The following is a 26,508-nucleotide window of genomic DNA, read 5'->3' as shown; positions in this document are numbered from 1 at the left end:
ATTCTTTTCAATTTTCCTTCAATTCTCAGCATCCAAACCAAGGCATAAAGATTAAAATCGCACAATAATTCTTGAGAGAAAAAAAATATTGTTAAACTTAATAAGTAGAAAGTCTAACGAGAAAGGTACGTCATGTTTGTCTTTTTGTGCTATACATTGTGATGGTGCTTCCATTCACATTTATTTCTCATTATTTGAGATTGATTTGTGTACACTGGAGCAGCTCAAATCTACTCCAATAGATAACATTGATTTTGGTGGGTCATGGGTCCCCTTCCTTTCACACTCTCTCAATTTATTAAATATATTTCTTTTTTATGTAAATTTATTTAAATGACTTTAGACTCATTTCTTTTTTAAAGTCTAATTTATTTTCTCTTGTTTCATCTAAATATATTAACGGGATAGGTCAAAGATGGATTAGGCTATCCCATCTTCATCCATGCAAAAGGAGGATGAGTTTGAGTAGAAAAAAGATAGATTTAAAATTTTAATACTCCTTTTCATCTCTTTAAGATTTTATTGGATTTTAAGAAACTCATAAGTGACCCACCACATCATTTTTTATAACTTTAATTTACTTATATATTTTAAAATAAATTATATTTTTAATTTAAATAATATATACAATTCAACTTGATTTAATGCAAAATCGTAGAAGATTTTATTGTTAAAACATATTTTGACACATAATTCACATTTAGACTACTGACTTTATATAATATCCGTATGTTTTATTGCTAAATTATAACAAGTCAACTTGACATGATTCAAAATGTATATTTCGTGAAATATGATAGGACTACGCATGCACATATTCTCAAGACTATATGTTTAATGAAACACAACGTTTTACTCTATCATATTAATATGATTGACTTTGTTTTCTTGTAAAAAAACCTCTTTCATTGTTTTAGCTTTTTAAACCTTTTGCTTTCTTTCTTTGTGATCAAATCAAAACTAGTAAAATCTTTAAATTGTTCTTTATCCTAATATCATTCATAATGATTCTATCTAACTTGAATAGAAATATTTCAGGGTAGTTGTGAAATTCTTATTGTGATTTAATATAATCCATTGACCAAAAAATTAATGATAAAGTAAATATAAAAAATAAATAAATACAAAAAATAAATAAATTATATAATGCAATGTATTAAAAATATGAATTGCATTAATTTAAGATATTAATAATATCATAATTTAAGATATGGAGAATGTCTAACCCTAAAAATCTCATAATTTTGTGAATAACAAAAATTATTAAACTTTGATGAACTGATGAGATTTGTTGAGCCATCTGATACAAGCCTTTTACACTAAGGGGGAACTCCACAGAAATTAGAAAGAGGAAGGGAGATAGCAAGTTATAAACTATATACATTTATCTCCATTTTTTCATTACATCATGATTACATATATAGGAATATAGATATGTGCCTAACAAAGAGAAACACGTGACCCTGAGACTATCACAACATAACAAAATGACTTAAAACAAAAATAGTAAAATACTGATTATTTAGAGCCTATTAGACTAAACATGGTCTCTCTTTTAGATAGGAGTAATCTTCACACATTGGGGCCTACAAGATTTAGGCTTTCAAGTTTATTGGGGTCTTGGGCTGAAACATTACTCCACTCTTCCACAACAAATTTTCCCTCAAGGTTGTGATCATGGCAAGCCTTCAAAAGGAGCATGGCTGCAACAATAAAAGTGGCCTAAATCATGTATATAGAAAGTGGCTAGTAGATTTGTTGGACTTGGACCTATTCTTTCCTCAAAATAGGCATATGTTGGCCTGTGGTTTGTCTCAAAGCATCTAAGTTCTGATATCCTATCAGTCTACTACCCATTGTAAATGGTAACACCAATAGTTGTGCCAACAAATCAATGGTGTTGAAAATTCACAATGTAGTTACCCATCTCAATGACCCCTAGCTGATTGGGTTACTCTTAACAATACCTCCCTCATTAAAAGCAACCTTATGCTCAAGGTTGTGCAAGCCTGGCAAGTCATTCCATTTTTCCCAAGTATCAACAAGAGAGAAAACAAGCCATTGTTCCAAAGCGGGAAGGGTAAGGACGTCATTCATAGAATCAATGTGGAAATCTAGAATGACCATAAGGGTGACCAATGGGCCATTGGCATATGAATGAGAAGAGATGTCACCAAACTAAGTAGGAGGGGGACCAAAATGAGGTTTAAGAAAGTAAGCTCCCACAGATAATAGTGAATAATTTCCTCAAGGGAAGGTGAGGCTAACAATTCATTTTGATGCTTCTCACATGTTAGCTCCACAACTTTCAATATATCTAAATAGCTAATTTTTTCATCAATAAACATCTCAGCAACTTTCTCATTTGCTGCACTTAGAACTCATGTCATTATGCCTCTAACACGACCAACAACATAGGCAAGATTCATGGATGGATATTTAAATGTAAGTGAACCAAGCTTGCAAAGATCAAGACATAGTTAAGTGACTTCAGAAAAAACAAATCCTACCAGGCCATGAGAATGTAAAGGGGATTGGCAAACGCATATCAGGGCACCCCAAATGTGCAAGAACAGATAAATCCTATGTATGCTTGATTTTGGATGAATGAAAATCTCAATATGATCATAGTCAGCTCCAAACAAGTAATCTGCATCAATTACTTCTAGATCTTTTATTAAAAAGTATAGCAAAATCCACAGCTATCTTGTTCCCCATATTGCAGTTGGAATGTTTTACTGCATTAGCAACTTTAACAGCTTTTAGTTTATCAATTGGCCAATCCCCGAAAGCACCCCCAGATGCAGTTAAGATTATTTGCATAAGTGCACCCTTTGGTAACCCCTGGATACATTGGAAAATGATATAATGTTCTGAATCATTTGTAACTAATTTTATGTTATGTTGCTGAGGAGGAAGAACAAAAGGACCTCCCACAATCAATGTCCCTTTGTTGGCTAAAGCTATGTCTGTCCATGCTTTTATCATAGCAACTGTTGGCTTCAGTCCTGCACAACCTACTATTCTTGTGACTACACTAATTAACTGCATTGGTGTGACAAGCAACCTCAATGATTCCCTACTCTATAGGGATTTTGTTCAACATTATGTTAGGCCTCTATTAGTTCAACAAATAAGGTTTCATTTCTAACAACAACAAGTTGAGGCTTAAATCATCTTAAATGGTCTGTAAGAAGAGTAACATTTGAACCAACTCTGTTTTGCAACTTTAAACTTTTTTGGATTCTCTGCCACAAAACCTAGTGTCTGAGTTCCAATTGAACCAATACACCCAACAATTCAAATGGGTTTTGGTCCACCCCAAGTCATGCAACCTTGTTCTGGAAATGCTTGTCCTGTCTAGGTTGGTGGTGATGCTTGCAATGAACAATAAAATTACCCTCCTGATGTTGCTCTATGCTCTTTTCTTTTAAAAGCAAAACCATCCATGCAGTGACGGCAACAGTGATGTCGAATGCATCAACGACCATGGTGGAATATCTTATCGACACGATATGCAGTGCACACGTGAACAAATACTCGGTCATGCCGCGCAGAGCGTGAGCAGAGACCTCTCATCCCTTTGTGACAGTAGCAACGACGATGTCGAATGTGGATCATGGGAAACTCTCTTACACGGGCGATATGGAACTTGAGCTCGGATAAGGTGTGCTTGCATATCTAGAGTGTTGTAATGGTAAGTTTGACCTTTGCGAAGATGAGAAACTTTGTAAAATTGGTCATGATACCATTGCAGATGAGTATGCTGAGTACAACGGTGGTGATGTGGGCGGGTTTAAGTCAAACAACGGCGTTGCGGTACAAAGGTTTGTGAATGCTTTATCAAATAGAGTGGAGAACAAGTGCTAGATCGACCAGTGAAGAACATGTTTAGGGATTTTTGATTTCGTTGAAACAATTTGATTGTGGCAATGGGTTTGGTAACAGGGGTAGGGGATGGATGAATGGTCGTGTGATCGGAAGATGGTTGACGACTTGCCTAGGCAAGGAGCCAGAGGCATAACTTGTTTATCGTTGTGAACATCGTCAAATGTTGATTTTGTAGTTGCTGGATCATGACATCGATTTTCTCTGGGAAGGGGTGGGGTGGTCATCCATGGAAGGCAGAGGAAGTACTATGAAAACACCATTGATACTAGCCCTTTTCCAGTAAGGGAGAACTCATAAAAATTAAGAGGAAAGGAAATAGGAAGCTATAAATTGTATTCATTCATCTCCATGATTACATATATAGGAATATAGATCCGTTCCTAACAAACAAAAACACGTGACCCTTAGGCTATCACAACGGCATGAGAGAATGATTTACACAAAAATAGTAAAATACTCATTATTTAGAGCCTATTGTGTTGAATTCACTGTTTTAATTATGATAAATCATTAGCAATACAAATCTTGAAATGATGATAGGTTTAAGTGATAGCTAACAATTCTACTTAAGTGTTTCAATGTTTATTACGTTGAGAACTCACAAGAATTCTTGAAGTCCATCAGAACAAGGTCTTACATAGAAGATTCATCAAAGGCTATATGAAGAACATCATGGTTCAAAATGAAGCTATGCAGAGTCTACATCAGAATGATGAAGACCTTGATCCAATTTTATGAACATTAGAATGATTCAAAAAGACTCAAAATGCATCACTTGAACAATATCAATAGATTGAAGTCTCACAGTTCTTCACCCTCCATATGTTGCCACAATCACTGAAGGCACATCAGAAAGGAAGCTATGCAGAGTCTACATCAAAATGATGAAGACCTTGACCCAAGTTTATGAACATTAGAATGATTCAAAAAGACTCAAAATGCATCACTTGAACAATATCAATAGACTGAAGTCTCACAGCTCTTCACCCTCCATATGTTGCCACAATCACTGAAGGCACACCATAAAGGAAGAACTAACTACATAAGATGATGCAATATTGTTGAATGATGAAATTGTCCATGAGAAAAACTAATGTGAAGCATCAAACTAAAGGACTGAACAAATCATTCTGACCTTGGACAGAACACTAACACACTGACAACATCAACTTCTACTAAGTCTTTTTGAAGTAGTCAACCTCTGAATACTTTGAAGCTGTGAAGAAGTGTCAAAAGTGATAAAGTTGCACTACATCATAATGAGATATCAATCTAAACTTCATCAAGGGAATTCACCAAAGTATGGATTCATTCTCAACAAACATTAGAATGGTTATTCTGATGGTTCTTCAGAATGCCCATCAAAAAATGAGAACCTCATAATGGTTTTGTTTGCTATCACATCATGACAGCTGGAAAGTGAACCTATTTGCTCCATAAGCGTGTCAGTTGTGTGGAGCCCATCACAAAGGTCTTATTGGGAGCTTTAAGATACATTTTCGAAGGCTACGAAGAACAAGTTGAATCGTTCCAAATCTACAACGCACTTTGCTAGATCTTTGAGTGAGAAATATGTGTTTTAGTTTCAACCTTCTTTGTGAGAGTGACCCACTTCTGTATTATGTTTTCAAAGCTTTTAATAAACTTAAATAGAAATGTAAGAATAAGTTCCTTGGTGGAATCCCTCTTAAGAGGAGAAAATTTGTAATGCGTGCAGTTAATCATGGACCCATCTTCTGTAAAATATAGCAGTGGCTAATAGAGAAGAAATCTATTGGTGTAGCTGGTCTAATTGAGGCTAGGATTGAAGTCCAATGGGAAACTAGCAGGTTGTTGAAACCTAGTGGTTTGTTGGTCAAGTTGTGTACTGGTTGTGTTATTGAAATCTCATCTTTATGGGTGAGGACTAGACGTAGTCTGAGGTTAGGGTGAATCAGTATAAAAACATATACGCACTCTTCCCTTTTTTATCTTTCTTTACTTTGCTTTGCACATATATGGTTTTGATGAAAATCATTAAATATGTTATCTTTACATCTTAACAAAAGAACTAATCTTTGTTTTACCAAGAGTTTTTTGATTAAGCAACCACCTTTGAAACAAAGTTCATGAACAAGAGCTGATAGATGAGATACAACTACCTAAAGGGGAGATTATAACTCTCAAGTTTTCTCAGAAAAGCAAGACAAAACATCAGTCCAAAGCACTAAGCTTAGCAGTAGCTTCTAATGCTGAAAATAGTGATGATGAACTTTATGAGGAAGATGAAGAAAAATTGACATTCCTAACAAAAAGAGTGCAAAAATTACTCAGAAGTAGTAAAGGGCCAAGAAGGAATTTCTCCAGAAGAAACTTCCAATAAGGAGAAAGTTCTAGACAAGTCAGGTGCTTTGAGTGTAACAAACCTAGCCATATCAAAACTGAATACCATTTCCTTAAGAAAGACTTCAAGAGGAAATATCCAAAGAAGAATACAATGATGGTTATATGGGATGATACTGACTCATCATCCTCAAAAAAAGATGAAGAGTATGCAACCAACCTATGCCTCATGGAAGGCTCAGAAAAAGATGAGGTATTTGATTCTGAAAGTGATTTGGATTTTTTTAATTAGAAAGCTTCAGAACTAGCCTTTGATAACTTAATGATCCCCATATTTTAACTTTGAAATGTGCTCATTTGAAAGAGCAGTTTTTTTATACTCAGAAAGTAAATGAGAAGCTAAATATACAATGAAATACTTTTAAAATAAAAACCATTGATTGCAAGAACATCATTTCAAGCTTTCTAAGCAGTTAAATTGAGAAGATAGACAACTACAAAATGAGTTATCTCATTTAATCAAACTCCACTTGAAAATGAAAACATATTTTTGAAAGAAAAAGTTGAGAAACTTTCTAAAGATTTAATTAACTTTGTAACTGGAACAAAAAGCCTGGATAAGTTAATTGGTGTCAAAAAGAGTTTTTATGATATAACTAGTTTAGGCTTCAATAAGAATCCTAAGAAAGTTTTTCAAAAGCCTAACAAAGTTAGAAGGCTGAAAGGAAATGCTCCAAGATGGGGACACCAAACCTCAAAATGTTATACTAAAAGGAGCATTCCCTTTAGAAAGGTGACTAACACACAAGGACCCAAGAAACAGTGGGTACCTAAGAACTTACTACTTTTTGATGCAGGAATGTATGCTCCACAACAAGAGAAAAGAGTTGTGGTTCTAGGAAAATGGATGCTCCAGGCATATGATTGAAGACAAAAGCAAATTGAGAAGAGAAAGGATGAAGGGTTTGTTGCTTTTGGAGATAACAAAAAATCCCTCATAAAAGAAGTAGGTAAAATAGGTAAACCAAACTCTACTCAAATTGAAATTTTTTATCATGTAAAAGGGTTAAAATGTAATCTTTTAAGCATTAGTCCATTGTGTGACAATGGCTATGAAGTTAAGTTTGAACCCAATGCTTGTCTAATTAAAAAAGCATCGACTAGAAAGGTCTTATTCCCTGGTATAAGGGAGAGAAACCTCTATAGGATATGTCTATAATCTTTACCATGCCAATCCTATTTAGCATCCTTTAAAACTGATGTGGCTATTGTGTAGAAAGGTAGGTCACCTTAACATAAAAACCCTTTCTGAGCTTCTAAACACAATCTTGTGAGAGACCTCCCAAACATTAAGTATCAGAAAGATAGAATCTGTGAGGCTTGTGTCAAGGGTAAACAAATCAAATCTAGTTTTCACTCTAAAATTGCAGTATCATCTTAGAAAATCCTAGAGTTACTGCATATGGACTTATTTGGACCAGCCAAAACACTTAACCTAGGTCGAAAGAGATATGAATTTGTGGTAGTTTATGACTTCTGTAGATTCACATGGGTTTTATTCCTTTCACTTAAGGATGAGTTTTTTGAAGCATTCAGAAAGTTATATAAGAAAGTTCAGAATGAAAAGGATTTGAAAATTGTCTCTATAAGGAGTGATCATGGGGAAGGATTTGCTTGATTAATTCCTTGGGTTTGTCCATCTTATTGGATTTTTTCCAGTGAAAGAGTAACCCAAAAACCCACCTTGGTGTGGTATGCTCCACTTCCCATTGTAATACATAATTGCATCATAAGTAGGAGTGATAGTGGATTGAAGTAAGTTGAGTATACCATCCGGTGTTTTATTGATGGTACATAATAATTATATAGGGCCAACACACGAGTATTGCTCATTGCACATTAACATTGTGTAAACATCATCATCATTTTTCAAATGTAGAGATTGAAAAAATTATTACTCACCTGCATCTATGAATAGTTATCGGTGGTAGACTTCATCCACTAATTGATCGTTGGTGAGCTGAAGGGTGTTGTGTATTCTACTCTTAAGTGGATCAAAAGAACAGTCATTAGGAACTCGCATTGGTGTTGGAGTGAGACTTTGAAAATAAACACCAATTTGGTTGTGAGAGATTGATCCATTTGGAAAAATGAAGGCTAATCTCGAGTTAGCAATGGTATGGCTGTTTGTTTCTTCCGAAAATGACATAGTAATAAGATTGAATTTGGTTTATGAAGGTATGTTGTGTGAAATTGTGCGTTTGTATTGAGGGTGTTTTGTGTTATTTATAGTTTTATGAGTATTTTTCCCCGTTGACGTGTATTGAAATCTCATAAGGTTAGAATTGTATTCCTGCTAAAGGCTTCTTTGGAATCCAATGTTTCTTTTTCCCAGGTAACTAATGCATCAAACATCCATTATAATTTTCAGAGTGAAAAAAGAAATTCTGAGTTATCCATTTCATGTCAGTTTTGTTGGTGAGACTTTTCATTTTTTAGAGACGTGTGCAAATTACAGATACAGAGTATGTCAATTTAGACTATGATTTTTCCCTTGTAACTAATACAGCAAATGTCCATTATAATTTTCAAAGTGAAAAAAGAGATTATGAGTTGTCCATTTCATGTCAATTTTACTGGTGAGACATTTAATTTTTAAAGACGTGTGCAAATTCCATAGTGTTGTCAATATGGACTGTGATTTTTCCCTTATAATTAATGCAGTATACGTCCATTATAATTTTCAGAGTGAAAAAAGAGATTATGAGTTGTCCATTTCATTGGTGAGACATTTAATTTTTAGAGACGTGTGCAAATTGCAGAGTGTTGTCAATTTGGACTATGATTTTTCCCTTGTAATTAATGTAGTAGATGTCCATTATAATTTTTAGAGTGAAAAAAGAGATTGAGTTATCCATTTTATGTCAGTTTTGCTGATGAGACATTTAATTTTTCGAAACATTGTAGTGTAAATTGCAAAGTGATGTGAATTTCGACTGTGATTTTTCCCTTGTAATTAATGCAGCAAACATCCATTATAATTTTCAGAGTGAAAAAAGAGATTATGAGTTGTCCATTTTATGTGAGTTTTGCTAGTGAGACATTTAATTTTTTGAAACAGTGTAGTGTAAATTGCAAAGTGTTGTGAATTTCAACAATTATGTTACCATGCCACCTACCACAGTAGAAGTGGGTAAACTGAAAATTGCTAACTTAAATTTAAACAAAACATTTATTTTATTACGTAAAGTGATCACTAAACACGGACATAAGACACTACATAAAAACCTTAAAGCAGAAATAACTAAGAGATGAATCATCCATAGATTACCAATCCCGTTTGAATATTGTTTCATGGGATGGAGACATGTTACTTCCTTCGGGCCCGGAAGAGGAGTCAGTATCACTACCATGGTTTTTGACCCAACAAGTCTCGTATTCATCTGATAAGTCCTTAAGATTGGAGGTTGAGCCATGTTGGTTGCTTGGTGGGTTATTATTGTCACATATTATGACAAATAACTCCACAAATGGTAGTGATGGGTTGTCGTAAAAAATGTTGAACATTTGTCGAACATCAGCATCATCTCACAAAATAAAAGATGTGTATATATCACGTTGTCCTGACTTAAATATAGGGCACCAAAAGTGAAGATGTTGGATATGTTGTTGTGGTTCAACGTTTAGTTTTTGGTGACCAAGTTCAAACAATTGTGTAAAGGTTATGGCCTTGGTGACCATGAAAGTTTTTGTGTTGTTACTAACGAAGGTGGTGCCCTCATTAGTGTTACAGATTTGGCCATTGTAGTAAACACAAACATATGCAGTTGGGTGACACATTGTGGTAGGGATTGAGATGAAAATTTGAAAGTGCTACGAATGTCTTTAGCTATAGTGGTATTTATAAAATTTTCTTATAGTTGGGTGAGTCAGTAGTTAACTATGTTGGACATAATTTTAAAAATATGCAGAACATGGACACTTAAGCATAGTTGCAAAGATCCAAAGCATAGGTTTTTTCGATTTTGTGCTCTTATTTTGAGGTGGTTGTTCATGGAACTGGTGTACGATATATTTTTTTTGGATTCTTTGACGTTCAAACTATGAAAAAGTGTGTCACGAATATCATTAATGTATTGGAAATAATTTTAAAAAAATGTAGAACATGGGCACTTAAGCATAGTTGCAAGGGTCGAAGTCATAGTTTTTTCATTTTTGTGCTTCTATTTTAAGGTGGTTGTCCATGGAACCGGTGCACGATATATATATTTTTGGATTCTTTCATGTTCAAAATATTGAAAAAGTGTTTCATGAATATCATTAATGTGTTGGACATAATTTTTTAAAAATGCAAAACATAGGCACTTAAGCATAGTTGCAAGGGTCCAAATCATAGTTTTTTTCGATTTTGTGCTTCTATTTTGAGGTGATTTTTCATGGAACTGGTGCATGATATTTTTTTTTGGATTCTTTGACATTAAAACTATGGAAAAAGGGTGTCATGAATATCATTAATATGTTGGACATATTTTTTAAAAAATACAGAACATGGACACTTAAGCATAGTTGTAAGGGTCCAAATCATAGTTATTTCGATTTTGTGCTTCTATTTTATGGTGGTTGTCTGTGGAACCGGTGCACGATATATTTATTTTTTGGATTCTTTGACATTCAAACTATGGAAAAAGTGTGTCAAGAATATCATTAACATGCTGGAAATAATTTTTAAAAAAATACAGAACATGGGCACTTAAGCATAGTTGCAAGGTTCCAAATCATACTTTTTTTTACTCTTAATTTGAGGTCTTGCTTGATGAAACCATTACAGGGATACTTAAATATATTTGATCCCATTATCACAATGTTTTATACTTTAATGACCAAGACGATGACCAGTCCCACAAGCGGTGGACATTGATTACGTCGTGGATTTCTTCTTTCCTGTATGACTGGTTCTCCATGTCATGATGATGTTGTTGTTCTATATCAGTATATTCAATGTGGTTTGCTGCAGCTGAAGAACTTTGTCCTTGTTGTCCAAGCAAATGTGGTGCATCGAACTATTGTAAAGAAGCTAAATATGATGCCATAGAATTTGGTGTATTCAAATCGACGCCAAATAAATTGGTCATCCATTCATGGCTGGTTGCGCTGACTTACTCGTTAGTCTGGCCAAAAGTTTGATGAATAGGTGAAGGAGTACAATACATTGACTGAGGATGTGGAATTTCAAAATGTTTTTGTTCAACACTTGTCCCTGCAACATTATGGGTAATTGTTGTGCGGGGATCATTTAGTTGTTGTGCAATAGACAAGAACAGAATAGTGTTTTTCCTATATCATTCTATGTACGCTGGTGTATATGTCACTATTCCTTCAACCTATTGCCTAGTTAAAACATTATTGCATTTGTTTTTTCAGATATTAATCCACTCCGCATGATATTCCATCCAGTCACTATAATGATTGTCTCGCATGTCAATTTGGTGAAGTCGGTCAAGATTCATGGGATCAACAGGGATATCATCTTGTAGTCCAAATTGTAGCTTGACCCAGTTTGTTTGATGTCATTCCATAATCGAAAAACAAATAATTGTAGTACATGTAGATCAAATCTCCATGTCTTTGTATGCATGTTTCGATAGCTGTTCTTCAAATCCTCTATATGGGACCCAAGAAAACTGAAATATATGCTAACAATGCAACATTATTAAATGTTAATATGTACATATTGATGGTGCAGTTCATGATAGTATTATACCTCATGGCTCTCCATATAATCTATACGAGATCTATATCCGACCAAGTCACCATGAGATATGGTCCTATATTTTAATCTACCACCACTCCATCTGAAATGTAAAACATACAAAACAAGTATTCATTATAATGTTATAATACGCATCATTGAAATTAAAAATTTAGATTTTGCTATATGTAAATAACCTTTTGAAATTCTGATACTGGGGATAGATGTCGTACAGGATGTCACGACATCACGCTTCAGAACATGCAGATTATATTTGACAGTGTGAACAGTTTAAACAAGTAAATAACACAAGAGAATTGTTAACCCAGTTCGGTGCAACGTCACCTACATCTGGGGGCTACCAAGCCAGGGAGGAAATCCACTAAAATAGTGTTAGTTCGAAGATCTAACAGCCACTGTTTACAACCTTCTCACCTAACCACTACCCGTGCAATCTCTACCTAAGAGCCACTCTTAGATATGAGAAACCCCTCTCACTCCCTCTCAGTCACTCTCCCGTGTTTACAATTAAATCGAATTCACACCAGAGATTGCTCTCTGAACAATAGAGATCAACTCCACACACTATAGAGATCAACTCTACACACTCAGGTCCAACACTTGATGTTAAGGTGACATCAAGGTGGCTCACAAAACACTCAAGTCCCAAAACTCACAAAATAACTCTTCAATCCCGGACTTGGTACTCAAACCCGTGCAGCCTTCATGTTTAAATAGCAGTGTGCGTATCTGGGCTGCAACAGCTTGTGCTGGATGAGATCTATCACTTTCCTGAAAATCTGCACTTAAAGATCTAAAAGATACAGTTTGATCTTTTAGTTTTTATCTTTAATCTTTAATCCCTGAACGAACTCTTCAAGTTTGTAATTCGAACTTTAATTATCTTTTAATTCGTTCCAAGAGATAGATCGTCTAATCTGTTGCTAACTGCACAATAATCTGTTAAAGATATAACAGATTTATGTGTCCAGTATTTTCGGGCAGGATGTCAGGACATTGTATCCGACATCGTGGATCCTGCAGCTTCAATTCTTCATTTGACATTTTATCTTGCCTTGTGCATTGTGCAGCCCGATCTGATTCCTTGACATAACGTTGGACATCATGTGCAGCAACTCCAGCTTTTCTTCATTGTCTAAGTGCTTATGTTTTAACAAAATCTTAGCCAATCTTTTAAACACTCAGTAGAGCTAAGCACTAACACCTTTTATCCAATGGATAAGTTGTTTCGGGTCGTGGGACTCTTAGTGCAATAAAAGACATGCGGTACCAAACCCATGACTGTAATAGTATGGCACAACCACCCATAACTTTATCCACCTCCGTCGATGCTCGACATAGTTCTCTATACAAGTTTTCTAAACAAGCTGAACCCAACTATATTTTTTATGTTGTTCACTCACAAGTGTATGTTTTCCCCATTAACATGGTTCTCAACAAGCTGCGTGAGCTCGGCGCGTGATGCGGAACACCGCGGTTAACACTCATGATGCAATGAACAGTCTGTCATATACATTAATGTGTGATATTGCACACTGTTCACTCACATGCGTACATTGTTCCGTAGCTGTACAATATTCACTCACATGCACTGAATATCCTACCTATGTCTCTCACCTAACTCTTCTACCTAACTTTGCCACCTATCCCTCCCACCTAACTCTCCTTCCTAACTTTGCCACATATCCCTCCCACCTAACCTTCCAAATTAACTCTCCTACCTAACTTTGCCACCTAAGTACTAAACTTTCTCAGCCTATATATAATCTCACCATTTGACAACATATCACACACGATAATATTCTCACAAAACAAAACTCGATTTGTAACTCACAGTATTTCCACTCATATCCCACAAGCACCACCATGGCTCCACCTATAGAAATTGTGACTGTCATTTATCACAATGGTCACATAGCAGATGACCTAGTTCAACGATCGGTGTATACATGTGTGAATCCAATATTTATTTATGTCCATCATTTTATTACGTTAACACGATTGATTCAGAAAATTAACAACTATCTCCCTACTCGAACAACTGAAAAAGTTGTTCAATTGTTATTTCGTGTCCCTATTTCATTTCATCAGGGTCAGACACGTTATATTTCAGCACAACTACTCGACATTGACGATCTCAGAGGTGCGATGGAAAAAATTCTCCAGAATCCATAATTAAATTTTGTTTAATTCTATGTTGCTATTGACCTTATTTGGAATTGAGAATTCAACAAAATTCAACACAATTAAATTCCAAATAAGGTCAGTAACAACATAGAATTCAACATAATTTAATTATGGAATCTGAAGAATTATTTCCATTGTGCCTCTAAGATCGTCAGTGTCAAGTAGTTGTGCTGAAATATAACATGTCTAACCTTGATGAAACGAAATAGGGACAGGAAATAAATATTGAGCAACTTTTTCAGTTGTTCAAGTAGGGAGACGGTTGTTAATTTTCTGAATCAATCGTGTTAATGTAATAGAATGAAAAACGTAAATAAATATTGATTTCACACATGTGTACACCGATCCCTAAACTAGGTCGTCTGCTATGTGACCATTGTGATAAATGACGGTCACAATTTCTTTAGGTGGAGCCATGGTGGTGCTTGTGGGATATGAGTGGAAATAATGTGAATTACAAATCGAGTTTTGTTTTGTGAGAATATTATTGTGTGTGATATGTTGTCAAATGGTGAGATTATATATAGGCTAAGAAAGTTTAGTACGAGAGTTAGATGGCAAAGTTAGGTAGGAGAGTTAGATTGGAAGGTTAGGTGGGAGGATTAGGTGACAAAGTTAGTTAAGAGGGTTAGGCGGGAGGGATATGTGGCAAAGTTAGGTAGGAGAGTTAGGTGGGAAGGATAGGTGGCAAAGTTATGTAGAAGAGTTAGGTGAGAGACATAGGTAGGATATTCAGCGCATGTGAGTGAATATTGTGCAGCTATGAAACAGTGTACGCATGTGAGTGAACAGTGTGCAACACCACACATTAATGTATATGACAGACTGTCCGTTGCATCATGAGTGTTAACCGCGGTATTCGGCATCGCGCGCGAAGCTCACGCGAATTGTTGAGAACCACGTTAATGGGGGCAAATGTACGCATGCGAGTGAACACTATGCAACACCACACATTAATGGGGTTGTTGGTGCATATGAAGGTTAGGTACGACATTGCTCTGAATCTCTGAAATCATGCATGCGTAGGCTATTATTACTGAAGTAAATTGAAAATAACAACTTCAGACCATGCAACAACTACAACTACATAATAAAGACTGAGAAAAACTTAAACGCAATACAACAACAAAATATGTTAAATTATTCATTCTAATTTCAAGGAATTGTCCAGCTTTTACTCCATGTCGGCCCAACTTAGGTCATTAACTTGAGTAGGTGATAATGAATTATGAACATCACTTTAAGTTCCATACATATTACACTTTCCATATTCACAAATGTATGAAACATGCACAAAACACCTTCTTCGTCAATAATTTGAATTATCCTATATTGAACTTGACCATTGAATTCATATACAAGACAACGATACCAAAGTGCAGTAATTATAAGCGTAACATCATTTTCTGTAATTGATGATTGTATTGCGGTGATTATGTTTGATAGCGTTATTGTTAGATTCAAGAGTAACGATTTTGTCTTGTCACCTCTGAAAACTGCATTTGCTCTTGAACTTTGAATGATTTCACAATTGATATAAACATACGTACAAATTGGCTCTGACCTCATTATGATTGTTGTCTCTGTTTGCTTTCACAATTTGATTTGACGTAACTATGCAAAGTCTTTGGTGATATGATGCATTTATATATACAATCAATGAGGGGTCCATGGTTCTAATGAATTAGAATCTCAATGTGTGACACTAGCACAGTCATGTTAACGTGTTTTCGAATCTCGAGGCCTTACAATGAGAAATTATAAATATGCTTTGGAATCTCGAGGTCTTACAATGAGATAAAGTGTAATGTCGAGCCCATGTGGATCGTTGAGAACCACGTTAATGTGGTAAACATACGCATGTGAGTGAACAGTGTACAACACCATACATTCTAATTTTAGGGAATTGTGCAGCTTCTGCTTCATTGATTCAGTAGTAACGATTTTGTCTTGTCACCATTGATATAAACGTACGCACAAATTGGCTCTGACCTCATTGCTTGCTCTCTCTGTTTACTCTCACAATTTGATTTGATGCAACTGTGCAAAGTCTTGGGTGATATGGTACATTTATATATACAATCAATCACGGGTCCATGGTTGACGTGAATTAGAATCTCGATACATGACACGAGCATAGTCGTGTTAATGTGCTTTCGAATCTCAAGGCCTTACAATGAGATAAATTATAAATGTGTTTTGGAATCTCAAGGCCTTACAATGAGATAAAGTGTATTTGTGCTTTGGAATCTCAACGCAATTTATATGATAAATAGATGGGAGGTGCATGACAATACCATATTTGCATCACCCAACATCAAATTTTATATCATTTGTACTTGGTTTACCATTTGACATCGTTGTCATGGCTCATAAACCTCTATTGCGTCATCAACACGTTCATTGTAACACCCTGATATATATATATATATATATATATATATATATATATATATATATATATATATATATTACTAGTAATTATATTTGATGTTTGATTATTTTGTTGTGTTATTTGACTACATGATAGACTTGAATTAGTTGAAGTATGCCTTGAACTAGTCATGTGTGAATTTCTTGATATAGATGTTGAATTATGTGGAATTTTGTTGAGCTAAGTTGAAAGTATGAGATTTTAGATTTTACCAAAACCTAGTTCAATGAAATCGCAATACTGGATTCGTTAACTGTTCGATCATCTTCAAATTTTGTCTGGATATCCCTAAGGAAAGTTTCTACAGTCTGACCGTTTGGATCTTGAAAATAATAAATTTTGGTCTCCCTTTAAGCGAGAAAAGCGCGCTAAGCACAATTCCAACAGAGGGGAATTGCGCTGAGCGGCCCAAAGTTGCGCTAAGCCCAATTCTAACCGAGAGGAAGTGCGCTGAGCGCCCAGAAGGTGCGCTAAGCGAGCCCTAGTGCAGAGGGGGCTGCGGTAAGCCTAAATTCTTGCGCTAAGCGTAAGAAGTGGGCTTCGGCTTAGCGAGACAGGTCTGCTAAGCGAAAGTTGCAGGTTATAAATACGTCCTTAGCGTGAAAAACACGATTTTCACTCTCCTCTTCCCCCAAAAATGTCTCCCAAACCCTAAAACCTTATTTTCCACCACCGATGGCCGCCGTGATCCGCCATTACTTGCCATTGAACCCCTACACCAAGAGGAACACTTTAATCAGAGCGGAATCCTCAAAATCCTCCTCAAAGATTCGATGGAGAAAATCCCTCAATCCTCCATTTCATAGTTTCTCTGAGGTAATCTTGACTTCTAAGCCTTCTCCTAACTAGTTTGAGTTCCTCTTAGTGTCTCTTATGTGTTGGGTACTGTAATAGGGTGTTTTTGCACTTCCTTTGAAAAACCCTAGAGAATAAGACATTGTAAAAGTTATCTTTTTATAACCTTGAGGTTGTTTTTGCAGCATTCATTGAACCCTGGTCACATTAGCGTGATCGGAATTTCAAAATGATGTTTCCATTTGTAGAATCCGAAACACCCCTCAGTGGTATTTGACCCCGAATGTTACCTTTGACCTTGTTTTTGAAATCCATACTAAGTTTCTTTCATTTTGGCGTAATAGAGACTTGCGTTGGACCGACAAGCACGAACGAGAGAGAGACCTCTAAGTGACGTAAAGAGGAACTGACGGAGATCTCACGAAAGGTGAGGGGAGTTATTATAAAATTTATCGTTTTGACACCATAGTTAGGATCAGGGAACCTAGCTATGAGAATATCTGCCTGTCCTTGTTGCATGCTGATTTTCTTCAAGAAAATCTATGTTTTTAACGAATGGGATGCGATATATCTATTGTTGATGAATAACATTATTGTTTATTAAACTTGTGTTGTTTGAAGAGCTGGGGAGTGTGAACCTCAGGCATGGAAAATATATTTATATGCGGAATGCGACTCATTGTTGATGTTGTTATTGGTGACTTTAATTGATATGTGGTGATGTTGATATTTACGATGAGATTGATTTGAGATGATGTTGTTAATGGTGATCATGTCAACATGAATTGATGTTATTATTGATGGTTATGTCAATATGGAATGAGGTTGTTGTTGTTGTTGATAACGCCATTGAGACGAGATTATGTCTATGTTAAGAATGATGTGAAAATGGAATGTTGATTTATGTTGGAAATGCTTTGGCATATGCATGTTGTGTATGTTCGTGGGGGGCGAAGTGAACTGACATTCCAGGGTCTTTGGCACTTGCTCTAGGCCACATTCATACATTGGATGTTATGTATGTTCGTGGGGGGCGAAGTGCACTGATCTTCCATGGTCTTTGGTACTTGCTTTGGACCACGTTCATACGTCGTATGTAGTGTATGTTCATGGGGGGTAAGTGCACTGACCTTGTCGGATGGCCCAGATGTGGGTGACAAGCATGGTTAAAGAATCTAAGTATTTCTGAGGGGATGCTTAGGCGCTTTAATTGGTCCATGGTCTTTGGCACTGTTTTTGGCCATGTTCATAGCTCATACGACACAGGAAATAGAATAACTGTGGCAGAGTGTACTTTGTACTGAGGGAGCTTGTCAACTGTTAGGGAACTCCTTTTGGCCCCAGGCTGATCACCTATGAGGGGACAGTTACATGCACAACCGGGTGGTCTCGACGAACTCTGCATGATTTCCTAAGTGAGAGTGTCGTGTGGACACGCTTAGGCTATTTCCTGGGATTTGGTTGTTGGTACGTACCACATTGCATCTGAGGGTTGAGTCAGCTGCATGCATCATTCTGTGCAGTCTTGATTGGATCCATGGATGGATGATGAGTAATTGTTGAATGTGGACAATGAACAATTGTTGGATGTGAGTGTGGGATAATGAATGTTGCGTAAGCTCATGATGTTTGCTTATGTTTTCTTACTAATTGTGATTATTTGGATTTAACGTTGGTTCTTTTTATAATGAACTCACCCTTGCAATTTTGTATCGTGTGGTTGATACCTGTGATGATCCTGAATCTTGTTCGTGGGAGCAGAATGACAGTAATAGGGTGCAGGGATGAGATTCTGTGGAGGAGCCGCCAAGCCGACATGATGGCGTTGGGATTATTTTGGGGAGAGAGTTGTGTTTTGTTAATCAACTCCTCCATAGTAGTTCATGATTTTTTTTGTTCGATTAAGGATGTAAATCACATATTTAATTATATCTACGAATTAGTTTAATCTTCATTATGTGTATGATGTGTACTGAACTACAATATTAATATTCATGTATTCGGTTAAACATTGGTGCGTGTTTGGGGACATATATATATATATATATATATATATATATATATATATATATATGTGTGTGTGTGTGTGTGTGTGTGTGTATATGTATATAGTTGTGAAATTCAAATTTACTATGATTTTCATAAGCAAAAATAATGGAGTTTTCATCGTTCACGTATTATGATTAGCGACTTAATCACTTCCTATTACCATACAATACCTGAACCAGAACCATACATTGTAGAATTGATCCTGCATTGATCACTACATTGGTTGAACGATGGAGGCCTGAAACACACACCTTTCACCTGCCATGGGGTGAGTGCACCATCACACTCGAAGATGTTGCACTGCATCTAGGCATTAGAATGGATGGTCGTGTTGTGGTTGGACCTAGCTTCTTAATTGGGATGAGTTATATGACGAGTTACTAGGAGAAGTCCCTCCCAAAAATGCATGTAAAGGAGCTGCACTGAAGTTGACATGGTTGCTAAGCATCTTGTGCACACCATTGCCTGAAGAACCAACAATACACCAACTACAATGTAGGTGTAGAGCTTACATAATGTACTTGATTGGTGGTGCTTTAATTCCTGATAAATCTGGAAGTAGAGTTCATCTAATGTATTTGAACCTATTATGTGATTTGAACAACATAAAAAAATATAGTTGGGATTCAGCTTGTTTAGCAAACCTATATAGAGAACTATGTCGAGCATCATCGAAGGTTGGTAAAGTTATGGGTGGTTGTGCCATACTATTGCAGTCATGGGCTTGGTACCTCATGTCTTTTATTGCACCAAGAGTCCCACGATCCGAAACAACTTATCCATTGGCTAAAAGGTTATTTACATATAGTGAAACCTAAATTTTTAATTTCAATGACACGTATTATAACATTACAATGAATACTGGTTTTGTATGTTTTACATTTCAGATGGAGTGGTGGTAGATTAGAATATAGGGTCACACTTCATGGTGACTTGGTCAGATATAGATCATATGGAGAGTCATGAGGTATAATACTATCATGAACTGCACCATCAATATGTACATATTAACATTTGCTAATGTTGCATTGTTAGCATATATTTCAGTTTTCATGGGTCCCATATAGAGGATTTGAAGAACACCTATCGAGATATACATACAAAGACATGGAGATTTGGTCTGCATGTACTGCAATTATTTATTTTCTGATTGTGGAATGGCATCAAACAAACTGGGTCAAGCTATAATTTGGACTACAACAAGATATCCCTGTTGATCCTATGAATCTTGATCGACTTCACCAAATTGACATGCGAGGCAATTATTACAGTGATTGGATGGAATATCATGCAGAGTAGAATAAAATCTGGATAAACAAATGCATTGATGTTTTAACTGGGAAATGGGTTAAAGGAATAGTAACACATACACCAGCGTACATGGAATGATATAGGAAAAACACTATTTTGTTATTGTCTCTTGCACAACAACTAAATGATCCACGCACAACAATTACCCATAATGTTGCAGGGACAAGTGTTGAACAAACACATTTGGAAATTTCACATCCTCAGTCATTGTACTCCTTCCCCTGTTCATCAAACTTTTGGCCAGACTGGTGAGTCAGTCAGCGCAACTAGCCATGAATGCATGACCAATTTATTTGGCGTCGATTTGAATACACCAAATTCTGCGGCATCATATTTAGCTTCTTTACAACAATTCGATGCACCACATTCGTTTGGAGCACAAGGACAAAGTTCTTAAGATGCAACAACCCACATTGAATATATTGACATAGAACAACAACATCATCATGACGTGGGAGAACCACTCATACATGAAAGAAGAAATCTGTGACGTAATCGACGTCCACCGCCCTGTGGGACTGGTCATCGTCTTGGTCATTGAAGTATAAAATGTTGTGATAATGGGATCAAATATGTTTAAGTACCCCTGTAATGGTTTCATCAAGCAAGACCTCAAATTAAGAGTAAAAGATAAAAAAAAAAAGGTATGATTTGGACCCTTGCAACTATGCTTAAGTGCTCATGTTCTGTATTTTTTTTAAAATTATGTCCAATACATTAATGATATTTGTGACACACTTTTTCCATATTTTGAACGTCAAAGAATCCAAAAACAAATATATCGTAAACCAGTTCCATGGACAACCACCCCAAAATAGAAGCACAAAATCGAAAAAACTATGATTTGGACCCTTGCAACTATGCTCTAGTGTCCCTGTTCTGCATTTTTTAAAAATTATGTCCAACACATTAATGATCTTCCTAACACACTTTTCCATAGTTTGAACATCAAAGAATCCAAAAACAAATATTCGTGCACCAGTTCCATGGAATACCACCTCAAAATAGAAGCACAAAATTGAAAAAACACTACAAGAAAAATGACATATGCCTACGGAGGCTTTTACCTACACACATAAATTAGTGTAGGTAAAAGTCAAAAAATACTTATACCTACAGTTGTTTGCCATAGGTAAAATTCAAAAATTTGTACTTACTATTATTTGGTGTAGGTAAAACTCAAAATAACTTCTACTTACAAATGCTTAGTGTTGGTAAAATTTCAAAAAATGTATACCTACAATTACTTGGTGTTGGTAAAATCCTATAAAACTTGTACCTATAGTCCATTGGTGTCACTACAAGAAAAATGACCTAAGCTTATGGACGCCTTTTTCCTACAGACATGAATTAGTGTAGGTAAATCTCTAAAATACTTTTACCTACAACTGACTAATGTAGGTAAAACTCAAACACTTGTACCAACAATTATTTGGTGTAGACAAATTCATTAAAACTAAAAAAAGACTTCTACCTACAACTATGTTGTGTAGGTAAAACTTCAAAAAACTTGTGCCTATGATTGATTAGTGTAGGTAAAACTCAAAAGGATTATTACCTACAAAAGCACAGTATGGACAAAAAAAAATCGCGAAGGACATTTAAATGATGTGATAATATTAGTATTTGTTTGATTAAAAAAATAGAAAGAGAGAAGCTTTTAAAAAAAGAAGATAGAAATAAAATAGTGAGAAAATATATAGATTTTTAAATTATTTAATACTAAATATTCAAAATATAAAATAAAAGTTTCTTCTGGTTTTTGAATAAGAAGTAGAAAAGAATATACATTTTCTCTTAGTTATCTCTTAGTTATATAACATAAGTTATTATTATTAAAAGATGTACATTTTCTCAGCCCCCTCTGCCTTCCCATAATCTCACTTCCTACTCTTCACACATTTTCTCAGATCTCTCCATCAATGACTGAGTAAATCTACGATTCTATGTTCATTCATTTCATAGAAATTCACGTTTAACTCTCTGCGTGCTCCTTGATCCATTTGAGTTCACTAATAGAATCGAAGAACAGAATTTTAGAATTAGGTCGATTCATTTTTCCTTTCACTTCTATTATTGATTCGATTGTGCAATTGCAAAATGCAAAAACTCGTTGGTTTTTCTCGTGTTTTGACTTTTTCGATACTATTGGTAATTACTTTTTTTGAAATTGCAAGGTTATGCGGTGAGGGAGTTTTCCAAACAGGGCATTAAGCCAGGGGAGTTGGCTATCATTTCCAAAGAAGTGGTATAGTTCATAGATTATTAAATTAAATACAATTTTTTTTTCTGCTTTTGCTTTTCACAGTTTGTAATTGTCCGTTTCACTATATATTGATGATTCTATCATGCAGTATTTGATTTTGATTGCATTTGGAGATGTTGTCTATTTGTCTTGTTAACTGTTATAAGCAAGGTTATCATACTGCAATTCAAATCGTGAATTGTCAAGCTTGTTTTTAAAATCATAAATTGTATCAAATCCTTAAATTCATAGGAGGTACATGTGATAATTTTAAACTAGAAAAAGACCAAAGTTGGTAAATTGTAACTGAGTATGTGAACCCTATATTTTAGAAGATGGAAAGTAGAGCAATGGAATAGCCAAATACAATGTATAGAATGAGTGAGTGACCATGCGAAACTTTGTCTTTAGAAGAATGAAAATAGAACATATGAAAAATCGGATATGGTGCGTTTAGCAGTGCCCCTTTAGCCCCTTTTTTAATCATTCAAGCTTTTCAAACTTTTCAATTTCTTTGATAAGAATGGTAAAAACAATGTAAAAAGAAAATTGAATTGTGCAATTCATATCAATGATATGAATAGTTGGGAAGTCAAATCAGATCCGAATTGTGTTATTTGAATTGTGAATAGTAAGATTCTAATAATAATTATGGTTCAAAACACAATCTTGAATTGGACATCTTATAAGAGCAATAATTTTATGGCATACTGTGCTCTTCATCATTTGTCTCGGTGTCTCCCTAAGATTGTTCCCAAATTGACAGAGGTATAATATGAAGCAAACATTATTTTTCACTTCTAAATTCCTTTTAAGCTATAGATTGCATTACCTTAACCCATCTCAGTATTTGAAGGTTTTGACTGATACACATCCTAAAGTCCAGTTAGCTGGGCAAATGGCCCTTCAACACGTTAGTCTTTACTTAGGAACTATTCTATCCATTTGATTCCTGTTTCTGAGATTAATATTTTTAATTTTCATGTTTTTTCCAGGTTGGGAGTGTGATAAAGAGTCCAGAAATATCTGGTCTTGTTCCTACTCTACTTAAGGGACTTTGTCATCCTAAAGAGCATACAAAATATTCCCTTAATATTCTTCTTCAGGTAAGGTTAATGACAATTACCTTGTTGATTTTGTTTAGTTTTATACTTAGTTACTCTTCTGTTTTTGCACATACACCTTCATAATGAGGGGTCCTGTATCACTGACACATGGATTCAATGAAGTCTCTTGCTTTCTCTTCTCAACCAATATAATATAATCTACTTCTTGAAATTAATACTGCACTTTAAAAAATTTTGTCAATGCATAAAACAATTGAGATCCCATCCTGGATACCAAATAGGTCGTAATATTACTAGGCTAGAAGAGTATGGAAAAATCCTATTTCCTTTTATCTATTGCTTTTCTTTTCAGGCTTTTAATACTGTTTTCAGTTGTGGTATCACTTGCTAAACAATGGGCATTTGAAGAACCTTCTGTGGAGACAATAACTGGTGAAAATGTTTTGACATAGCCACATGTGGTGAGTCTGCTAGTGTTTATAGTTTCTTTTTACTTTTTTACTCATTACGGTAAGATGCTGAATAACATGCTTTTTTCTAGGTTACAATATGATTACTTTTTCTGTTTGAGTTGTAGTCTGAAGAAAGGTTTGGTAAAATTTTCCTACACTATGAGTATGAGTAGATGATGATCATAGTTTGTATATTTCACAATTCAGTGGGAAGCTTGGTTTGAATGTTTCTCTTTCTTTCATTTTTAGATTAGATTAGAAGGACATTATTTATCTTATTCTTACAATATCCCAACTATACAGTTTTGGCTCAAGAATTCAATACTATTGAATTCTTGATTAAATTATAGGAAGTTGAGTAGCAGTATTCAGTCTTGGAGGAATATCAGAAATGCATGTGTCTAGAACTAGTATGACAACCAATTTGAAGTTTTTAAAATTGTTTGTGCTTTCCTATTGTTGTCTTTGGTGTTGTGGTCAAGAATCTTTGTCACCCTAGGTGCACCTTTGTATCTCATTTTTTTTTTTGTCTAATTTTTTGGTTATAAAAATTTGAAGGCTTGAGGAGGACCACAGGCAATGCCTAAAGGAAATTGGTGTTAGCAGTATTTTGGTGCAAATGTTTGAAGAAGAATTTCTGAATTTTCAAGTATAATTTCTTTAACTGGTTTGCACTATTAAACAATACATTATTTTTTCATCTTTATAATATGTGGTTGGATTTTTGCTTAGCTTTGCACTATATTTTGATAGTACCATCCAATAGTTAGAATATGTAAATTAGGGAGCTTGCAGAATCTCTCGTTGGCTAGAAATAACTTCTCCGGACCAATTCCTGACTCTATTTCAGAAATGGCCTCTATCAAGTCCCTCAACTTGACTTGCATGGGAATATGCTTGAAGGTAATTTGGATTAATAAATTACTCTAGAAAGCTTTCTTCACATTCATTCAATCAATCCTTTACAAGCCTTGAATCTCTTTGTTCTTCTTCTTCTTCTTTGTACCAAAAGCTTTCTGAAGTTTTCTGGTTTTCCAAACCTTGAAAACTTGTGCTATTCATCTTTTCATTCTCTTCTCCCTTTGCCAAAAAGAATTCGCCAAGGACTAACCGCCTGAATTCTTTTTGTGTCTCTCTTCTCCCTTTTCCAAAAGAACAAAGGACTAACTGCCTGAATTCTTTTGTGTCTCCCTTCTCCCTTGTCAAAGAATTCAAAACGACACAGTCTGAGAATTCTTTTGATTCTTCCCTTTCCCTAATACAAAAGTGTTCAAAGGACTAACCGCCTGAGAATTCTTTTGTATCCCCATTCACAAAGTATCAAAGGTTTAACAGCCTGAGATCTTTGTCTCAACAAATTGGAGGGTACATCCTTTGTGGTACAAGTAAAGGGTACATCTACTTGGGTTTGACTGAGAACAAGAGAGGGTACATCTCTTGTGGATCAGTTCTAGTGGAGGGTACATCCACTAGGTTCAAAGAGAACAAGGGAGGGTGTATCCCTTGTGGATCTTTGCTTGTAAAAGGATTTTTACAAGGTTGAAAGAAATCTCAAGGACCGCAGGTCGCTTGGGGACTAGATGTAGGCACGGGTTGTTGCCGAACCAGTATAAAAACTCTTGTGTGTTTGTTTCCTTCTTCCATACTCTTTTACTTTCCGCTGTGCATTTAATTTCCGCTTTTACTTTCTGTTAAGTTTTTTCTTCTACTCCCCATTCTCTTAACAATTTAGTAAAAGCCTTAAAAGAGTAATTTTTTAATTAGTAAAGGTTTAGGAATAATTAATTCAACCCCCCCCCCCTTCTTAATTATTCTGAGGCCACTCGATCCAACAAATATGAGACTTGTTGGGCGAAAACTATGGTAGTGATACTGACTCCTCTTCTGGGCCCAAAGGAAGTAACATGTCTTCATCCCACGAAACAATATTCAAACGGGATTGATAATCTATTGATGATTCATGTCTTAATTATTTTTGCTTTGAG

General features: G+C 35.4%; 1 pseudogene; it reads right to left on the bottom strand.

Annotated features, from left to right (window-relative positions):
* Window positions 1-2,114: 2,114 nt before the first annotated feature.
* LOC100796628 (1-deoxy-D-xylulose 5-phosphate reductoisomerase, chloroplastic-like) lies at window positions 2,115-4,190 on the bottom strand (annotated as a pseudogene).
* Window positions 4,191-26,508: the final 22,318 nt, after the last annotated feature.

Source organism: Glycine max, chromosome 15 (genome assembly GCF_000004515.6).
Source record: "Glycine max cultivar Williams 82 chromosome 15, Glycine_max_v4.0, whole genome shotgun sequence".
Taxonomy (NCBI): domain Eukaryota; kingdom Viridiplantae; phylum Streptophyta; class Magnoliopsida; order Fabales; family Fabaceae; genus Glycine; species Glycine max.
The sequence above is the reverse complement of the archived record's forward strand: the minus strand, read 5'-3'. Positions and strand labels throughout refer to the sequence as shown.